General features: G+C 44.0%; 1 protein-coding gene across 1 annotated transcript in view; it reads left to right on the top strand.

The window, feature by feature from the left end:
• Positions 1–12,931: 12,931 nt before the first annotated feature.
• The window catches only part of Col14a1 (collagen type XIV alpha 1 chain), a 209,903-nt gene continuing 203,946 nt past the window's right edge, over positions 12,932–18,888 (top strand). The window contains exon 1 of the mRNA XM_032915565.1: positions 12,932–13,266. The gene's annotated coding sequence lies outside the window, so the exon portion shown is untranslated. The remainder of the gene's footprint in view (positions 13,267–18,888) is intronic.

Raw genomic sequence — 18,888 nt, forward strand, 5'->3', positions numbered from 1 at the left:
TACAAAAGTTGTAAAAGCACTGTTATATTTGGTGCTTTTTACATTTTTTTACACTTCTATTTGGCACATTTTTAAAACATAAGCAAAGAAAAACATATCCTTGCAAACTGAGACAGCTCAGCTGCTTGCCAGACCACGATTCTTCAGAGAGTTCAGGACATACTGGTTTGCTCACCTGCTGCTCTCTAGTGGGAAGGAAGATCTGGGTAGTTAGAGAACCATGTTTTCTGTCAGGGGGAAGACTGTATCTCCTACAACTTACAGATGTTGCCGACACACATCTCGCTCAGCTGCTCTAAACCTGCTCCCCCCTCCCCACACACACACAGTGGAGTGGGCCCTGCTGACCAGCTCAGCCAGTTCTCTCCTGCCATGCCTCTTGATCATCTCTCCAGACCTGGGACATTGGAGAGCAGTAGAGAGAACAGACCCAAAGTCTGACTTGGAGCGGGACACATTTCTGGTGCCACTTCTTTCCATATGGTCCGTACTTGATACCTGATGATAGACAGTACCATGGAGACTCTTGAGAAGAAGAAAAGGCGTGTTATCTGGTCACTGTGGAATGGAAAATGATTAAACTCTGAAAGAATTTAGTATCAACTGCTTCTTGGCAAGGATCTTCCATTTTTTCTGGGCTTGCTGCCTGAACATAGAATGAGCCTGCCTCTTGCAGGTGTCTGTGTCATGTGGAGGGAGTCATCCCATGGCAGGGGAACAAGCTGGCTCTCAATCTGAACAGACGGATAGATGGAGGATGGAGAGGAACTTTTATTTATTGTTTCTCCAGCACTCTCTTTTGCAACTCGATTCTTGGTTCCTGGAATTTAAACTTTTGCTTGTGGAGAAGAGAACATTGGAAACTGCGTTCCACCTCAGAAATGGCACAAATCTTACTAAGAATTTGTAAAAATAATTTGGCTGATGGGATGGCTTAGTGGGCCAATGCGATCGGTGCCAAGCCTGACTGAGTTCAATTCCTGGAACCCACAGTGGGGAAGGTGAGTACCTGTCATCACAGACTTCGCGGGGAGGGCCTCTCCAGAAGGGTTCGAGGAATCTGACAGAGAGAATGGTTGGTGTTCAGTTCCTATCGTTACTTGGCCTTGCTTTTGTAATTATTTTTTTTTTAAATATTTTTCATTTGTTTAGTGTGGGGTTGTAAAGTATCTATTTATAAATAGTATATAATTAAAAAACTTATAATGGTGTTCTTGCATATTTGAGTATCTGATAGAAATGTCTATGTTCAATGTGTGTGTGTCACACACACACACACACACACACACACACCCCGAGAGAGAGAGACAGAGAGAGAGAGACAGAGAGAGAGAGAGAGACAGAGACAGAGAGACAGAGAGAGAGATTGATTTTACACTCTGTAGAGTCTAACCTGGAACACATAATCCCTCTGTGCCACACTCCTGAATGCACCACCATGCTCATCTCTGGATGGCCTTCCTTTTCAACATTTCCCCAAGTCATGAATCATTTTGTTGTTGTTTTGAGGCAGGGATTCGTGTAGCCTAGGTTGATGTCAAACTCCTATATAGTCAGTGCTAGCCTTGAACTCCTGATCCTCTGGAGTGCTATAGTGCTGTAGGTGTGCGCCACTACATGTGGCTTCTTCGCCACACATTTTAAAATATTTTCTGGGTGATTTTGCTCTGTTTTTCTTTTGTGATGGAGACAGTGTCTCTCAACATTGTCCTTGTTGTCTCAGAACTTCCTAGTAGACCAGCTGGCCTTGAACTCAGGGAGAGTAGCCTGCCTCTGCCTCCTAAGTACATGTACCTGTGGACCGCATGCATGCCTGAGGTCCCAGGTGACCAGAATGGGTCATCAGATCCCTACCGGTTCAATGCCTTAAGCAGACACTAGAAGCCTTGCATAAATTTATTTCCTCTGATTACAAGGAGCTCAATATATTTTATAATGACAAGCTGACACTAACAATGTTATGACTCTTTATTACAGGTGACTATGACATCATTTTACCTATTTGTAAATGGATGTCTATATCCATTAGACACTAGTATTATAGATTGTTGTGAAGCACCATGACCATGCTGGGAATTGAACCTGGATCTTCTGCTACAGCACTCATGGCTTCAGCTCCTCCACCCCAAGGTTCTTCTCTAGAAGCATCAGCCTTCAGGCTTCCGTCTGCCCAGTTCTGGGGTAGAAGGGCTGTGGCATTACACCTGGAAGGTTATCGTTTTATTAAAGTGTCCGGTTCTTCTTTCCTGGAAGCTCCATTTTGTTTTCCTCCAAGTTTACTTTAATGTTTTTTTATTACCGTTTTCAATTGCTCACAGCATATTAAAATTTTATCTCAGTTTATGTGCTCATTAGTCTTACTATGCAAAGTCTTTGCTGATCTAACTCTATTGTCCACTTGTTTTAGCTCTGCTGGCCTCCTCTCATCTTTCTCTTTTCTATGCGAAGATTGAACTCAGCCTTGAGCATGCTAGACAAGCACTCTACCATCCGGCTGCAGCCCCAGTTCTCTGCTGCCTATTGTTTGTGGTCTCCTGTCTCCTTATATGGTATATGAGTCTCTCCTTATAAGGTATACGAGTCTATTCTATTACACTTTACAATACTGAATGTACTTGAGGCCCATGTCTAAAGTAGGTTCTCCAGAATGGCCAAGTTTACTTCTGCTAAGTGTAGAGGGTCAATTTAACATAACTCTTAGCCTTTCGTGTGTTTGAGTGCATTGTATATGGCTGGGTAGGAATGCATACGTGTGCACATACATGTGGAGGCTAAGGATCAGAATCAGGTGCCCTCCTCATTTGCTCTTTGCCTTATTTTTGAGACAGTATTTCTTATTGAACTCATGCTGGTAAACCTCAGAGATCCTCTTGTCTGCTGGGACTACAGACACTCATATGGGGCTGTGTTAATATTTTGTTTTTCTTTTCAGATATTATTTATTTAATTTATATGAGTACACTCTTCAAACACACCACAACAGGGTGCCAGATCCCATTATAGATTGTTGTGAGCAGAATTGAACTCAGGACCTCTGGAAAAGCAGTCAGTGCTCTTAACCACTGAGCCATCTCTCCAGCCTAACATCTTGTTTTTCAAGGCAGAGTTTCTCTGTGTAGCTTTGGCTGTCCTGGAGCTCATTCTGTAGATCTGGCAAGTCTCGCACTCACAGAGATCCACCTGCCTCTGCTTCCTGAGTGCTGAGATTATAGGTGTGTCCCCACATTGCCTGGCTATGGCTAAGTTTTGTTTTTATATGGGCTCTAAAGATTGAACTCTGGTCCCCATGCTTGTACTGAGCCATTATTGACCGAGCCATTACCCCAACTTCTTATGGTTATAGATTCCCTGGGGGGAAAATCTCTCAGCACTTACTCACCTAGTTTTAAGACTTAGAAGAAATCCTTGGGCTAGGGATATGGCTCAGTGGTTAAGAGTACTGACTGCTCTTCCAGAGGTCCTGAGTTCAAATCCCAGCAACCACATGATGACTCACAACCATCTGTAATGAGATCTGATTCCCTCTTCTGGTGTGTCTGAAGACAGTTACAGTGTACTTAGATATAATAAATAAATAAATCTTTAGAAGAAATCCTTATTATGTGCTCAGAGCAGCTTTATGCAGGTTTTTTTTTGTTTGTTTTTTTGGGTTTTTTTTTGGTGGTGGAACCTCTCAGTTCATCAGCTCTCAGTGAGGGTCTCCTAGAATTCTTTTTTTTGGGGGGGGGTTCACTAGCCTTGAACTTGAAAGGCTGTCAAAAAAGGCCAATTTCCAGGGTACGTTGTGGTCTTTTATTTAAATCTATTTTTAGGTTTTTGGTGTTTTCAGTGGGAAAAATGGTCATGCTATCCCATCTTGGTTACTCAAAGTCTAATACATTTTAAAGCTGTGCATGGTAGCACATGCCCTGGACAAGGAAGCTTGAAGATCAGGAGTCCAAGGCTAGCCTCAACTATGTAGTCAATTTAATGAGGCTAGCCTGGGCTAAACAAGAATCTTTCATTTCCTTCCTCCTTCCCTCCCTCCCTTCCTCCCTCTCTCCCTCCCTTTCTCCCTCCCTTGTTCCCTCTTCCTTTCCTTCCTTCTTTCTCTCTCTCTTTTTTTTTTAAGATTTATTCATTTATTATATAAGTACACTGTAGCTGTCTTCAGACACTCCAGAGGGCATCGGATCTCTTTACAGATGGTTGTGAGCCACCATGTGGTTGCTGGGAATTGAACTCAGGACCTTTGGAAGAGCAGTCGGGTGCTCTTAACCACTGAGCCATCTCTCCAGCCCCTTCTTTCTCATTCTCTTTCTTTCAGTTTTTGGTATTAAATCCAGAACCCTGTGCATGCTAGGCAAGTATTCTGTCACCATATCCCCAGCCTCTGAGAACCTGTTTCAAAAAACCAAAGAACACCAAAATCAATTGGTCGATTATTAATTTATCAATATTTAATTAATTAATTATTAAATAATTATTAATTTAAAATATATTTTAAATTATAAAAACTACACAAGGTACATTGTATATTTGAAGATGTCATAATGAAAGTCATAATTTTGTACAATTAACATATCCTTAATTTAAATTATGATGTAGAATCCATTTATAAATAGGTAATAAATAGGTCACTGGTAATAAAGAGTCATAAAATTGCTGAAGTGTGAGCTCATCATTATAAAATATTTTGAGCTCCTTATATACAGAGGAAATAGCTTTATGTAAGACTTCTAGTGTTTGCTTAAGGCATTGAATTCTATGTGATTCTTTTCTTACACTTTTTAAATTTTCCATAATAAACATATATTATTGGCTAAAATATTAAATTTTATTGAAATGTATATTAGAAATGAAGCATTTTAATACTTCACAGAAATGGTAAGTCTCAATACATTTTTTTAAAAAATGTAATTTACCAGCGTTGACATAAAACCCACGTTTTGTGCATAGCTGCTTTCATGTTTGTTTTGGTCTTTGGGAAAAAAATCATATGGGTATAGAGTTGGTGTTCTGTGGAGCTATTTGATTTCTGGAAGTGAAAAGCTATTTCCAGGAAAGAGGCTGTGAGTGTGAAGAAAGGGTGCGGCTCTCCCGAATCCTTTCAGAAGCTTGGGGATAGTCAGAGGAGTTGGGATGGCTTAGATGATGTCTTGCCTGGAGGCAGCCAATAGAGTTTATAATTTCCCCAATGCTTTGCAGAAGATGATCCTATTACTGTATGGGTGGGTCCCCTGGCTGAAACACCAGCCTCCCTACTCACTACTTCCTTATAAGATATTTAATTCTAGATGAAAAGTCATCTCACAGCTTTTTTAAAAAAATTGTCTTGCCAAAGGGTTTTTCGAGAATCAATCAAGGAACTTAAATTTAGGGTTGAAATGCAGATTTAAGGATGTAACAGACCCTTTCCTGGGTGGATGTGGGGAACAGGGGTGGGGAACATTCTAGCCAGATTGACTGTGTGCACAGAAGCAGCTGCTGTTGGACAACGGAGTTTGGAAAAACAGAATATATCTGAGAGTCCAGGGAAATTCCATTTGGATATATCATCAAATTAAATTTAAAAAATAATAAGGAAAGAATGTGTAAGGTCATCCAAGCCAATCAATTTTTTTCAGATAGCCTACAGTAGTGATGGCTGGTAGCCATTTTAATTGTGTACTTTAATCACGTAAATATGTAAACCATTTTCCTTCAGACTTAGGCTTGGTAAAAGTCATGCCAATGGCAACAGAATTATTTACCTTTCTAAGATGTGGGTGGGGTTTGATACTGAATAAAATACGAGGAGTTCCTGTGGTGTTGCTAATGGTCCTTAGTTACACCCAGTAGCTAATGGCTCTGCTACGTGGTGTGCCCCTTTTGATCACTGATGTGAACTCTCTTGGTTAAAAATGCATTTTGACCTGTGTAGAAAGATTTTCCAATCTTGTTCAATTCCATCATCACAAGCTGTTATAAATTACTTCATTATCTCAAGTGCTGACGGATCAGACTTGGCTAGGTTGCCTCCTAGATGGTTTCTAAGCATTTCTTCCTTAGTTTAGGGATGGGTCCCTGGACAAGATGCTTGTGGGCGAGGAATGTATCTACCTCTTTAAGGACCAGGGTCCTCCTCTAAGTTCTAAATGAAGTGTTTGTCTTCCTTGGGGAACCAATCGTATTACTGATCTTGAGAGATGTTCATATAATTGTTGCAGTCTTACTTCCTGGGAATCTGCCACAGGGTCATGAAATACTAATTTTTTTCCCTTCAAACTTATATTTAATTGTTGAGATGAGGTCTTATCGCATTCCTCAGGATGATCTCAAACATGTGGCCCTCACCCCTGCCTCCCAAGTAACTGGGATTATAGGATTTTGTCACCATACCCATTTCATTTCTTTATGCTTCCATTTCCTCTCGGCCCTGGGCACTACACTGTGCTCTTCCTATAGGCACATGATTACTCCTGACAGCTTGTTTCCTGAAGCTTTGAAAGCAAAACGGCCATCTCATGGACGTGGTCTCACTATTATTCTGACAACTGAAGTTTTCATAAGTGAGCACACAAGAATATCTGATTTGCATGTTCGAGAGGGCATCCTGAGAGCGATGGCTGACCATGTCAGTGTTCTGCAGAGAGCGCACCTTCTTCCAGGACCTACACCCGTTGATCCTGTTCACTCTTCTGATGAGTGGCAGCCCTTGATACTGTTCCATCATTTCAAAGATGTTTGCATTTGTGGTTCCTTTTGCTCTGCGAGGTTGCCCACTTCCTGCCATGGGCCTCCCCAGACTATCCGAGGCAATGGCAGTTTACGTCTGTCTCTTATTCTTGGTCTTACATTTCTTTCCAGCTAAACATATGGCAGATCCCTGATACCTGATGACAACCACATGGGGCACAATTGACTAAGCTTGTTCAGATTAATGTGACAAACGCTTTGTGAGGCTCCATGCCAGAGCTGATATTGCCACATCTGCTTCCTTGAAGAAGGCGTATAATGGATGGTTTATAGAAAATGACAAAGCACAGTGACCTCCTCCCACAACAGGAGCTTCCATTGAGATAAACCGAAGTCGACAAGCCTTCGGTGAGGCTCCACTACGAGTAATGCACTGTGTCACCGATGATCCCTGCTGGCACACTTCATGATAGTGAGTGTCTTCATCTTATAAAGAATGACAGATCTAATATTGGGGGTAGGGGAAGCAAACTTGGGGAGGAAAAAGTCTGCTTTGGCTTCTGTGTCCTGACCAATCAGTACTGAAGAGAATGCCTTTTATGCTTGCTCACAGGCCAATGTGGTGGGAACATTTTTTCATTTCCAGACGGTGGGAGTCATTTCATTGAGGTTCCCTCTCTTGAGATGACTCTAGCTTGTATAAAGTTGACAAAAGACTAGTCAGCATGTGTATGTTATCTAGAAATACAGAGATTCAAAACTGTCAGATGAGGTGGAGGAGTAAAAGATGCTATTTCGGTAGAGTGAGATAGCATTATTTACACTTTACATGTTTTCAGGATTACCGACTTCAAAAATTGAACAAACGAATTTTATTTGGAGACAAGGTCTCACGTAGCCCAGGCTGGCCTCCAACTTTCTGTGTAGCCAGAAACGAAGGCTCTTGTCTTTTTTATTTTTTTTAAAGATTTATTTATTTATTTTATAAGTACACTGCTGCTGCCTTCAGACACACCAGAAAAGGGCATCGGATCCCATTTCAGATGGTTGTGAGCCACCATGTGGTTGCTGGGAATTGAACTCAGGACCTCTGGAAGAGCAGTCAGTGCTCTTAACCACTGAGCCATCTCTCCAGCCCAAGGCTCTGGTCTTTATCTCACAAGGCTAGGATTGCGAGCATGTGCCATCTTGCTCAAGTTGTTTGGTGCTAGGTCTTTGTGCTTTCTAGGGAAGCATGCTCCCAAGTGAGCAGCACCTCCAGCCCTGGATTATTTTAGTAAAATAATGATTAAACAAGCAAAAATAAGCCAAACGAACTCTCACAGCATAGCTAACATTAAAGACTCTAAATGACGGCTCTTCTTATGATGATGCTCTTATGATTGCCAAGTGCCTTGCCTTGTTATACGGCATTGATCTAGCAATATCTGCCACTGGCTCTTTTGTGGGGATTTGGATGGGGCAGCTAATTTACTGTAAAGTGAAGAGAGGTTGGTCCTTGGATAATTGCTGGCCCTCTCTCTAGCGCAGTTGTGCTATGAATAGAACCTTTTATGTACCATGCACGCCCTGACAGCATGCTGTCATACACGAAAAGCTCGGCTGCTATTAACGTCATGACTTTGATCCGGGCCTCAGAGTTGAAAAGATGAGGAATGTCTTAATCGCTTGCTCAGGAGTATGAAGGGCAATTGTAAGGAGGGGACTGCGGTGCCCCAGGATGGCATGAGTCAGCATGGGTTGAACCTCTAGAGTGATTCAAATCTTGCAGAGTTACCGTATTAAAATAGGATAATAAACTCGAATGCATTCTGTAGCGAAACACCTGTAAAAGTATGGAAGGTATCATTCATATTATTTGGAAGAGGTCATTCATATTACTACCACAATAATAAAAGCACAGACCCAGGGGTTAAAACAGTTAAAGTCTAGTCTTGAGGTTTTGTTGGCCCTGGGTAAACCTGGGCAAGCTTTCTAAAGCCTTGGTGCCCTTCAAGAATCCTCAGCTAAAAGCAGCCTTGTTTGAAGTTCTCCCATTTGCAGGAAAAAGAAATCACGTCTGGCATATGGAGAGAGAGCTGCTCATGACAAAGACAGGATCTCCAGAAAGAGAGGGATACGTGGTTTGGGAGATGTGGGCAAGGCTGTTATTCAAGGCATTGAACAACCAGTGTATCACACGGGGCAATTTCATCAGAATGGAGGCCCGAAGCGCAACTTCAGTTCTGGGTCAAAAGGCAATCGGGGGAGAGGCCATTAGGGTCTTGTTCCTCAGCAACCCCATGGGAATGGTTTACTATCTCGAAAGGCAGGCTAAAACTCCTACCGGATGCTGGAGCCACATCAGGTTACAAGCATATCTTTCCTTCGGGCCTTAAAGTTAGTATGCAATGAGATGAAACGGAACAAGCAGTGTAATGTTTGCTCAACAGAAAAATGGATAAAGAAAATGTACTACACGTACGTAACGGAATTTTATTTACTGTAAAGGAAAATGAAATAATTCCCAGGAAAACAGACAGATCTGGAGTTCACAAGGTTAAGTGAAACAAGCCCAACTCCGAAGAAAACAGGCTATGTTTTCTCACATATAAAGAATGTAGGTTCACATGCGTGCACCACACACACCTGTGTAGGGTGTGGAAGTAAACAAAGGCGCTGTGAGAGAGAAGACAAAGTTGGAAGAGAGCAGGAAACACAAGAGAGTAATGGAAGATGGAGGTGGTTCGTGAACACAGATGTAGGAGCTATTTGAGGGGAGAAAGTGAACAACCAAAGGGATGGGATTGGACAGGGGATAGCTGTGTGTGTGTGTGTGTGCGCATGCATGCGTGCGTGTGTGCGTGCGTGCGTGTGTGTGTGTGTGTGTGTGTGTGTGAAAACAAAGTACACTGAATGATGAATACTCATGAAGATGTCATGTTTCTTTGTATACTAACCAAAAATTAATTAATTTAAAATATCAGCATTTTTTTTTCATTTTTGTAGCTCTTCATATAATACTCACATTTGAGGCAGCAACTACTAGTTGGTCTTATCTGGAATTTCTATCAACCTTTGGCTAGGAGAAAGAAAGGAACTCTGAATGACAGAGTATTGTCTAGCTGCAGTGGTCTATAGCTCCAATTTCTTTCTTTCCTTTTTTTTTCTTTCTTTTTTTTTGGGCTCCATGGACAAAGACATATTTGCAGGCAAAAGACCAACGCATAGAAGAATAAAATTAGGGGTTGGGGATTTAGCTCAGTGGTAGAGCGCTTGCCTAGCAAGCGTAAGACCCTGGGTTCAGACCCCAGCTCTAAAAAAAAAAAAAAAAAAGAAAGAAAAAAAAAGAAGAATAAAATTAAATGTATCTTTTCAAAAAAGGAAATGACAATCCCAGCGTGTGAATATAACTTCTATTTATTATGGGTTAGATCCACAACTCACATGACACTACACACATACACACATATACACACATATATATGATATATAATAAATGGATAAAAATGAATCCTTTTTTAAAAATACAGGAATAGCCAGTTCAGAAGCAAAAGAAATTTGCTAAAGCAAAGGACAAGGCTTTTAAATTCAGGTTTAAAAACAAAGTTTCATGCAACGTGCATGGCTTCAGGGGAGCTCCCCCCGTGCCCCGTGTTTGTGTGTGTCTGTAGTTCTAAGAAAGAAATAGGATTACAGTCAAGTTAGGAACAGACATGTTTCCAAAGTTCCCAACTATATTAGGAAGTTGGAATGCTACATATCTCTGAAAAGGTCCTAGAACTATACAGTGTTTCCTAGACTGAAAAAGAAGACTTTAAGTGGAGCCTTCTTGAACTGTTTCCACGATTCAACTCAAATATTTCATTAGACTCTGACTGCTGATCTTAAAGATGTGCACTGAAGGACTCCACAGAGACAGAGAAACGCCATCTCAGAAAACCAGAGAGCCAGTCAGCCAGCCAAACTAACTAACTAACTAACACACAGAAAGCAAGCATGTAGAAACATGGTCTTGATCTAAACTTTTGCTGGGGCGGTGGTAGCACACACCTTTAGTCCCAGCAGTGAGGAAATAGAAGCAGGAGGATCTCTGAGTTCAAGGCCAGCCTGGTCTACAGAGTGAGTTTCAGGACAGCCAGAGTTATACAGAGAAACCCTGTCTTGAAAACCAAACCAAACCAGACCAAAAATGTGCACACTGAAGGAACACTGAATGAACACATTTGGAAGAGCTGGAAATCCACTCACAACCACAACGCTGATTGAAAACAGCCCTTCTGTTTCAGCATTAACTTGAAGTTGATCTCAATGGGAAGGAATATGCAATCATTCAAATGTTAAAGTCTGTTAAAGCCTACCCTATTGGTACTATTCTGTAATTCCAGTCCTTGCATGATGAACAATTGTAGCAGGTTCCTTGCCAGAATGGGCTGCTGAGTAATATTTTATCTCAAAAAGTCAAGACCAACAAAACTCCAAAGGAACAAACAGAATCCAAAAGTTAAAGACATGAAGGAAAGGCTACTTACAATAAAAAATATGACATTCATAATAAAAACCATAAAAGTGTGTGTGCGTGGTGGTGGTGGTGGTGGTGGTGGTGGTGGTGGTGTGTGTGTGTGTGTGTGTGTGTGTGTGTGTGTGTGTGTGTGTGCAAGCACGCGCACATTCCTGTGTAGGTCAGAGGTTAACGTTGGATTAATTCTCCATTTTAGTTTTTGAGACTTGGAGTTCAATAATAAGGCTAGAGTGGCTGGCCAGTGAGCCCCAGGAATCCTCCTGTCAGCCCCCTCTAAACGTCCAATAGAAAGCCTGTTTATACATGTATTTCTTATTTTATGATTATCAGAGAGTCTTCATAATTAAATTATGCACTACATCTCCCATATCTTACCTAGAACCCTATGCTAACTCCTAACTACCTCCCCCAAGGGATTTAGAAAAATGTTTACAGTGGTCAATCACACTCTGATACATTATTAAAAGGGGATAATAATAGACATTTGGGATACACATATATATTATATTATACATAAATATGTGTGTGTGAGTTCGTCTTTCTCTACTGTTTTCTAGTATATATATATATATCTCCTTCCCAAGGAACAAATACTCACTTCTTGAATTCAGGCTCCTACTTGTCAGAAAGGTCCGTTTTCAGTTTCCCAACCCGACGTAGACGGCAGGTGGCGCCCTCACCCCGGCAGTCCCGCGTGTCGGCTCTTTGCTTCTGCGTTGATCTACAGGGGCGAATAGCGCTTATTAAGAAAACACAGAAGGATCTTCACGCAGCAGCCCTCTCTCCCTGCGGCGTTGTTGAAGCCAAGGCTGATCCCGACCCGGGTTCACAGGGAGGAGGAGGCTATAGCTGTACTTTTTACTCCAAGGTGAAGTTCAGATCCTGGGCGAGAGGCCAAGAGTACATAAATTTGAAGGAAGCCAGTTAGAAAGTCTGGGGAAACACCTTGAAAGGTGTCAAGCATCCCTCCTGTGCTCTCAAAAGGGCATTTGGAGGCAGATTCGGGAACATATAAAAGTGCCTCTTACCGCCTGCTCTTGGAAGTGATGAAACCACTCATTTTGGTCTTTTCTCACAAAGTAGGGTCTTGCTAAATGGTCGTTGTGTATGCAACTCTTGCTCTCCATTTGAGCCAATAACAACTTCTAGTGTGACACTGAATGCCTGGGCTTTTGCTAATTTGATACAAAATGGGAAGATGGCCATTTAAAAAGGGCCCAGAGGGCAAGAACGCAGGCCCAGTTCCCAGCCACCAAGGGCTTTGTGCATCTCTTGTAGTCCCAGAGCGGGACTTCTCAAAGGGCGTGGCCTGCACGGACCAGGGGCCCAAGAGTTTTACTGCGGATGGGTCAATCTCTGATCATGGGGAAAGGAAATCCAGAGGTCTAACCGCTTAAAACTGTCCATAGTTTGTTTCTACGACCAAGAAAACCCTCCAATTTAATATTCTTCCAGTTGATTCCCTTTGATATAAAAGTCTAGCTGTGGCGACTTTACTGTGCTGGTCCCTAGGACTTGAAGAGCTAGGGAGAGGGGACCCACTGTGGGAAGGCAAAGCTCATCTTTGGGGATGGAGCCTGGGACGAAACTGCTGGAGATCTCCCAAAGTGATTTGGGGGGAGAGGGCACTATTTAGTGCGGGGACCCGGGGACTTGGGGACTTGTCTACTGCGTTCTGCTCGCGGCTGCCACGCGCACCTGGGTCGGCTGCCAGTCCTTGGGCTGAACTTGGGAGGCGTGGGGCGGGCTCCTCTGCAACCGGAGCTGGGCGGGGATGCTGGAGAGGAGGAGGAGGGAAAGTGGGGGTCTGACTCCCCACTTCCCGCCCCCGCCGCCACCTTTGGCTTTATAATTGGCTCGCGCAGCGTTTTCTTTCCTCTTATCTGATCCTGGGTGAGAGGCGAGGGGAAGGAAGCTCTGTAGGGCAGGGGGCGGCGGGAGAGGGACAAGGAGAGGACAGAGTGAACCACAGGAAAGAGAAGCTAATTAAGAGAGGGTACTCTGAAGGGAGCGAGCCAGGGCAGTGGTCCGCTAAGAACCAACCGGCGGATAATCTTCCCTAGGCGCCAAGAGGTCCCCAACCTGGGCTGGAACGTTGCCCTGCACAGGTCAGTTCGTCTTTCCCTACTGTTTTCCGGCTCCGCTTTGCATAGTCTCTAAGTAGAGAAAGAACCTCAGAGAGAGCCACCTGCATACGGATGCGATTCCCCGGACCATCCACTGCACATGTGTCTGCGGGATGGCCGGGGACCTCAGGGGTGAACTAGGAGATAGATGCTTGTCTGGGGACCACAGGGCAGAGAGATTGCAGGCGCCAAGTGACCGACTGGTGTGCGGACAGCGAAGGAGCCCTCCGATCTCTCTGGGACCTCTCCGTTCTATGATGTCTGTATGCTTTGGGCGCCCAGCGGGAAGTAGCTGCATTTGGCAGCTCTGTAGTCGTGGTTCCAGCAAATTCAATTGGTAAAGCCTTGGAGAGGTGTTTGGAAAGCACCATGTACGCACAGAGCGCAACGTGGTTTAGATTCTATTTGGCAGTGGATTGGGAGACCAGTCCTTGGAGACAACTCACCCAAGCATTCATTGTACTATTGCTGCATATGGGGGCAGCTGTGGATCAGACTACACGGAAAGGGGGGCAGTCAGGGAGAACTCATAGACAGTAGAATGATAACAAGCTCCTAGTGTTGCTGCTATTGCAGGAAACTTCTTCACTTAATTTTTTCCCTTTAGTTTTTGCGAACTCCTCTTTAAGTCTTCTTGCATTCAGCTTCTGGTCATCCAAGGCATCTGCAGAAGTTGGGCTTTATCAGATAGTGTGCACAGGCAGGAGGAAGGGTTGGTTAGGCTCCTCTGTCAAGGGGAGTCCAGTCCATGATTTTTTCGAATAGCCTTAGTTACCGGTCAAGGTTTGAAGTTATTAAGCAAACTTGGTGCTAAGTTCTTGGATGCTCAGTGGGTAGCTAGTCTTATGCTGGAGAACTCAGATTTGCTTAGCCTAGGTCCAGGAGAGCTTTCAACTTGCCCTGAAGAGCACCTCTGAAGATGCTTGTGTGCAGTTCTTACAGTGGTATGAATGCCCTCCCCCCATACCTCCTTCCCCACCTCCCCACTGCCAGAAAATGGCTTCTAGACCTGCTTGGAGTTCCAAGAAAGAAAGATCTATTTATTTGGGCAGGGTTATACGTAGCTCAGGCTGCTCTAAAAGTTCTCCTCACAGTGGAGGAAGACCTTGAGCTCACATTCCTCCTGTCTCTACCTCCCAAGTGCAGGATTACAGGCGTGTGCGCCATTGCCTGGCTTTGACTCTGCTGGAAGCCTTGGAGAGTTCTCTGCTGGTAGCTACTGTTGAAGTGGAGTAGGAACAGTAGGAAGAGAAACCAGAGTAAGCCCTCTGTGACACCATAGTTAGGAGAAAGGAAAATGAGATTTCTCAATCCTCAGTTACTGGAGGTCCTGGCCTCAGCTTCTACCAGTGGCCAAAGGGATCTTCTTTACAGGGTGGAGTAGCAAGCAGGCTCAGGGTGGCTGCCCTGCGGAGCTTGGGTGTTCTGTTGCTGATGAGGGACTCCAGATCTGTGTAACCTCACTGTTACACTAGAGATGGGGGTGGGTGGATGGGTGAATGGATGGACAGATGGAGTTTAGCTTTGAAGCTGAGAGAATAACACGGGGTGGGGGGTGTGTGGAACCTGGACCCAATGCCAGATTTTCCAATTAGCTTCTTTGGTGGGTTTTTGTTTGTTTGTTTTGTTATTTATTTTGCTGTGACAGGTTGTAACTGGTCTGGAATTCATCATGTAGCCCCAGCTGGCTAGGAATTCTAGGATCATCATTCCTCAGTTCCCTAAGTGCTAGTATCACAGGCGTAGACCGCCACGCCTGGTTCCTGGGTCTGTGTTGTAAACAGTTTACTCGATAATCATTTCACACAGGATACAGTCCACACATTTAGAGTATATAATTCAAGGGCTTTTAGTATATTTAAAATGTGCAGTCCACATCCCAAATTCAGAATTATTTTAGGTCCCTGGAGACATGACTTAGTGGTTAAGAGCACCCACTGCTCTTCTAAAGAGGGTCTGAGTTTGGCTTGAAGCAGGGACATCTGGCAGCTCATAAACACCTGTGGGTCCAGCTCCAGGGGGGCTGACAGCCTCTTCTAGTCTCCAAGAACATCTGCGCATGCGTGTACACACACACACACACACACACACACACACACACACACACACACACACACACACACACACACACACACACACACACACACACACACACACACACACACACACACACACACACACACACACACACACACACACACACACACACACACACACACACACACACACACACACACACACATCACACCATACCAAATACACATAATTTTTAAAAATTCTGAAAAGAAATTGAACATTTTTAGTATTTCCAAAAGGAAACCTACACCTCTGGATAGTAGCTCCCATTTTTTTCTGGGAGTCTTGGTGGATTTCATATAAATGGAATTATAGTGCATAAACCCTTTGTGATTGATTTTTTTCATCTACTAAGGTACCTTTGGCTTTTACCCATGGTACGTAGGGAATCTTTATATAAATACTGGGCACCTCCTCCTTCTGCCCGAGGATCCCCGAACCAGGATAATCCTGAACCTCCATTGCAGCCCTGAGCTCCAACAGGTCCCTTCGACAGGACAGGAGCCACCCTAGTGAGGCCTCTTAATAATTAATTCTCTGGGCAGGATTCCTTGGAACCTGTCAGTGTTCCTGGAGTAGTTTTGGATGGCTCCCAGAGTTCGGGATGGATGGGAGGAGCTTTTTGGCCCCGGTCCTGGCACGCTCACAGTGCAGCTGAAGATTTCAGAGAAGTCTCTAGCCTTCCATGCTTTTCAGAACCTTCCAGGGCTGGCCTGCAGGATAGACTGAGCAAACTAGAGAGACTGAAGAGGAAGTCCGGGAAGCCCCTAACCTGCTAGGAAGACCCCACAGGGCACATTCCCTTTAGATCTTACGTCCTACTGTCCCCCACTAGAACACAAGGATCCTTTTCCTTTTCCTTTTCTTTTGGCCGGGCAGTAGCCAACATCCTCCACAGAGATGTGAGCTCAGCTTTGCAGTCACTCTCCACCAAACTCAGCCAAATGACCGCCGTTTTCCTGGCCCTCACAGTATAACTGACAATTTCTCTAAGTCTCCTTGAATCGCTGCATGCTGGGGCTGTGCTGTTTGAGCACTGCTGAGCTAACACTTTATCTGGGATGGTGGCACTGGTGCAGGAGACACTAGATGATTGCTGGGAGGGACTGGCAATGGAGGAGACAGGAAGCTTTAAAGGGAAGCAACCAACGATGACTTTTGTCTCAGAAAATATGTTCCTGATAGTGATGGATGTCAAGATGTCAAGGATGTAAGCATTCCCCTTTAGCCCTTATAAGCATATGAAGAGTGGCAAGGGTCCGGTGACTCTTCGGTACACTAAGCTTTGAGTGTAGACTGCTTCCTGTTCTCCTGGAGAGCTCTCTCTCTCTCTCTCTCTCTCTCTCTCTCTCTCTCTCTCTCTCTCTCTCTCTCTCTCTCTCTGTGTCTCCCTCCCGCCCCCCTCTGGTGTGTGTGTGTGTGTGTGTGTGTGTGTGTGTGTGTGTTATACGTGTGTTTTTTAGAAGCTGTATTACTCAGCTTTCTGTCACTAAAATAAAATACTTGAAATAATTATGAGGAAATATGTACTTGGGTCACAGTTGAGGAGGCCTTATCCAGGATGATGGTTTGGCTCTGAGGCTCTGGGTCTGTTACACTCTGATGGGGCAGTACATCAACTTGAAGCAAGTAGGGGAGCAAAATCATTTACATTGTATACAAGCGATAGAAATTAGAGGAGGGGAAAGGGGGCTTCCTGGGTTTTCTGTGGACCCCCTCATGTTTTCTACCATGTCCCAGAGGGTCGGTCTTTGGGTGACATTTATAACCCAAACTGTAACAGAAGTCTCAGCACATTCTGAGTATTTATTCCTTTCTCTGTTAAAAAACCACACAATCTTCCCATTTGTGTTCCAATTTGGAACACAAATACAATTTCCCTTCTAGGTATAAAGCCACTGAGCTCCAGGGAAACACAGTACCTCCCCTGGTCACAAATCTAGCAAGTGACAGGGAGATTATTAAGAAAAGGCTGGTGGGTCTCAGCCCATGTCCTTTTGGACGCTTTATCCACCAGTTTCTCTGCTGGGGTGGGGCAGCAGGGGCCTGTGTGAATAACTGGGGGGATGGTGTAAGGCGAGGCTGTGTTCTCTGGTGGCTGAAGCAGGGAGGAGGTGGGAGGCAGGGGGATCGAGGGACTTCTGAGGTCCAAGCTGACTTCAGAACCTGGTTAACAAAAGTGCTCTCTTTTTTTCCCTGCTTCTTTCTCTCTCTTTTTTTTCCTCTTAAAAATTTCTATAGTTTTTTTTTTCCTTTGGCTTCATTATTTTGTGGGAATTGTGACCAGAAAGGAACATCTGTGGGGCGTCATGAGAGCCAAGAGTGCAGTTGAAGTGTGGAGTTTAGAGACCCAAATTCCCCCAAGGTTGAAAAATTTATCTGTAGCATCTCCACAATATTTTCTCTCTTTCCCTCCATTTTTTATGTGTGTTGTGTATGCACGAGAATACATTTACATGCCATGTACCCTTGTGGAGGTCAGAGGTCAAGTTTTCATAGTTAATTTTCTCCTTTCACTGTGGGTTTGAACTCAGGTCATCATACTTGTATGACACATACTTTTACCCATCACACAATCGTGTGTTCCCTCTCCTGCTCCCTTTTAAGATAGGTCCTCACTGTGTAACCAGCTGCTGTTGCCTACGTAGCTATTACTAACCCTGAACTCACAGCCACTCTCTTGTCTTGGCCTCCCATATGCTGGCATGAGCCACCATGCCTGCTTCTAAATCAATTGTCATATTGCATTTTTCTGTTAACAACCACTGAAGTTACCTTGGCAGATGTCCCTAAGCCTTTAAATGTTTAGGGAGTGATACTAGACTCTTTCTCTCCAGACTTTATTTGAGCTGCTTGTGAACATTGTTCTAGAGGGAGGCCAGTCTTTGCCACAGGTCTGTGTGGGTGGTCAGGGGCCCCTTTATTTTCGATGTGCTCCCGGATGGCTTTTTGTCTTTGCTTTTGTGGAGAAAAGTACACTGAACTGAGAATTAAAAACAATGAATTTGATTGTCTGTCTTCCTCTCCAGCCCAGCATCTTGCAATGTACGGTCACTGTGCTAAATATTCAAAATATAATATTGTATAATACACTTCTGAAAGTAGAAATGAAGTTGACAACTACAGTTCAGTGATAAGCGCATAGAGTGGGAAATAAAGGTTAGCATTAAGGAAAGCCAGATGGCGCTCAGCAGGAGGACCAGGGAAGCGTTTTTGAATGGAAATGTCTAACATTAGAAGTGAAGTTAGCCCTCTACCGAGGACAGACATTTGATTAAGATAAGCTCTTATTTCCTTGGTGGATGAGTTCTGTCAGTCCTTAGAAGCAGGGGCAGAGGGGAGACGAAAGCCAGATGAGGGAACATTCTGTGTCAAGTAGCTGTCACTACTTTGCTGGGCTTCTGGAATGGCTCTGGCTTCTATCTCAAATCTTACACATCTAGGTTAAGAGTGTTGAAGCAGCTGTGTGTGTGTGTGTGTGTGTGTGTGTGTGTGTGTGTGTGTGTGTGTGCGTGTATATGCACGCAT

The sequence above is a fragment of the Rattus rattus genome, chromosome 1 (genome assembly GCF_011064425.1).
Source record: "Rattus rattus isolate New Zealand chromosome 1, Rrattus_CSIRO_v1, whole genome shotgun sequence".
NCBI lineage: Eukaryota > Metazoa > Chordata > Mammalia > Rodentia > Muridae > Rattus > Rattus rattus.